The sequence below is a fragment of the Zingiber officinale genome, chromosome 5A, assembly GCF_018446385.1.
Source record: "Zingiber officinale cultivar Zhangliang chromosome 5A, Zo_v1.1, whole genome shotgun sequence".
Taxonomy (NCBI): domain Eukaryota; kingdom Viridiplantae; phylum Streptophyta; class Magnoliopsida; order Zingiberales; family Zingiberaceae; genus Zingiber; species Zingiber officinale.
In genome coordinates, this window is record NC_055994.1 from 32,139,604 (window position 1) to 32,142,297 (window position 2,694).

General features: G+C 33.0%; 1 long non-coding RNA gene across 1 annotated transcript; it reads right to left on the reverse strand.

Annotated features, from left to right (window-relative positions):
• Window positions 1-828: 828 nt before the first annotated feature.
• Window positions 829-2,354, reverse strand: LOC121982738. The gene is made up of 5 exons (XR_006112218.1): window positions 1,960-2,354; window positions 1,765-1,855; window positions 1,476-1,538; window positions 1,240-1,346; window positions 829-1,061 (listed from the first exon to the last, which is right to left on the reverse strand). It is a non-coding gene; the product is annotated as an uncharacterized LOC121982738 (long non-coding RNA).
• Window positions 2,355-2,694: the final 340 nt, after the last annotated feature.

The window sequence follows — 2,694 nt, forward strand, 5'->3', positions numbered from 1 at the left end:
ATATCTACATAGTCCATATCACTCATGTCATATTCATATCATGAAGAGTGCTCTTGATCCCACTTATAGGGAAGCAACTCTTTTAGGCATAGCTTAATGCATGTATATTTGAGCACACAGCATATCATGATTTTGAGCACACAGCATATCATGAACACATGCATAATTAAGCATACAATCTATCATGAGTTTAAGCACACAGCATATAACATATCATGAATTTGAGCACATAGCATATCATGAGTTTAGGCACATAGTATATCATGAATTTGAGCACACAGCATATCATGAAGTTAAGCACATAGCATATCATGACTTTGAGCACACAGCATATCATGAAAATAAGCCCATAGCATATCATGAAAATAAGCCCATAGCATATCCTGAAATTTAGCACACAACATATCATGAAAGTAAACACATAGCATATCATGAAACTTACACTACAACAAAAATAGTTTTTCACAGCACGCAAATTCACTTTTCGCAGCGCGCATTGCGCGCTGCACAGTTAAAATTTGTTGAAAGTCATAAATTATTCACGGCGTGCTTTTGCGCGCTGCGAATAGTATTTTCCGCAGCGCGCAAAGCACGCCGCGGATACTATTATCCGCGGCGTGCTTTGCGCGCCGCGGATAGTATTTTTCACAGCGCGCAACGCATGCCGCGTATATTATTATCTGCGGCGTGCTTTGCGCGCTGCGAAAAATACTATCGACAGCGCACAAACGTATGCTGTTAATGGTCTTAACTATATTAAAAAAAATTGACAAAAATAATAAATTAAAATTTTACAACAAATTTAGTACAAATCAAATCCATACAGAATTAATAAAAGTCATAGCTTTTCATTATACCACAAAAACTCAAAACATCTAAAACAATATATGAAATCTCTAACAAACTAGCAATTACATAACAACAATTCAACTTACAATCCAAACAAATTAGTATAATATGTATCAATCACACAATACTATAAATTTAGATAATCATGCGACCGTGCTTCCTATTGCATCATCAAGAAACTGCATTTCATCATTTGGTCGAATTAGGTCCACCTGAAATTGAACACATGTACCAACTCACAAGTAAAAAACAGCTTGAACACATGTACAAGGAGGTACAGAAAAAATATTTTAGGCTGTATAAATAGAGATCTTAAGTATAAATTCTTATGAAAAACAAGATCAGTGAAATAAAATACTAAAGGAATCTAAAATGAGTGGACATGCTTACTATTTTCTCTCCAACAGCTTGAGTACTAGGCTCCCCATTTTTTTCTTGTGACCTTCAATCCAAACTTGCAATCTTGTAATTTTTGTATCTACCGGACTTGTCTTTTCCTTAAATATAGAAATATATACAAAATCATTACGACACAATTCAAAAGATACATATATCATTACTTATTACTTAAATTATAAAAAATTAAAAATAATTACCATAATGTGAGTCAAACGAGCATAACCTACCTGAATGGAGAAGTCTCAAATCCTGTTAAGGCACTACCACAACAAATCTACTGATATTTTGAGCTAGAAAATCCAAATTGGATACGTTTCAGCTATTACCGATAAGAATTAAATCCACGTAATTATTTAACAAAGAACATACAAGAAACTAAGACGGAAAAGTGAAACTGTTCGACCAGAAGGAACAACAATTACATAATATCTTTTCGATCTTGTAGCAGCAAATCAAACTCGGAAAAGCAAGTAGCATGGAAGTTCCATCTCAGATATACTCGTTGAGAAGAACTACCTTAGCACAAATCATGGAGCTTTCTAGATATGTAGCAAGCCAACAGAGACCAAGCCAACACTCAGACGCCATCACAATGCAAGACCAAACACTACTGTGAGGAAAAGAATTAGTGCTATCAATTCAACAGTACATTAAAGACATGAATCTAGTGGCAGACTTATATATAACATGCTTGCGAATATAAGTAAATACCTCTTCGTTCAAAACACAATTTGAAGATTATCTAGGTCTATGTATGTCATCTTAGGGTCCTCTGCCATTTTAGTATCAAATAGAGGAGTAGCCAGCTTGGGAGGGTTCTAAACAAAGGTGAATCACTCATTAAGACAAAAAATCTCCAAAACAATCAAACATGCAAGTTAACTTTTTGATTACCAAGAAAGAAAATCACATATAAAAAATTGATTCCTACATCATTATATTTTAAACAAATAAATATCATGTATTATTCACACAAGTTTTACAAAACTTGTAATTACAAAACTTGAAAAAACCTATCATTATATTTTAATAGGTAGAGGTAACTGACAAAGTTTTTCCTTGGTATTATGTCCTTCCATCATGTAATTGCCACAAAGTTAATTTTTTTTATGGATAACAATATATAAATATGATCATTCTTTGGCCTGTACCAAACAGATTTGCTATTGTTATAAGAGAGATAGTTCAATAAACTAGATTGCAAATGAATCATAGAGATTGCAGGAACCTAAGTTGAAAGAAAACATTTAATATGTCATCAAGATAATATACATACTAAACCTAGAACTCTATCATAGAACAAAACAAAAAAGATATTAAAAAAAAAAAGAAAATAAAGTATGGAAAACCTAGAACTCTATCATAGAACTCTTATCCTAATTGTTAGAAAAAGAGGTAGAAACATGGGAGAATTAGGATATGCACAAACCTAAGAGGAGATGAACT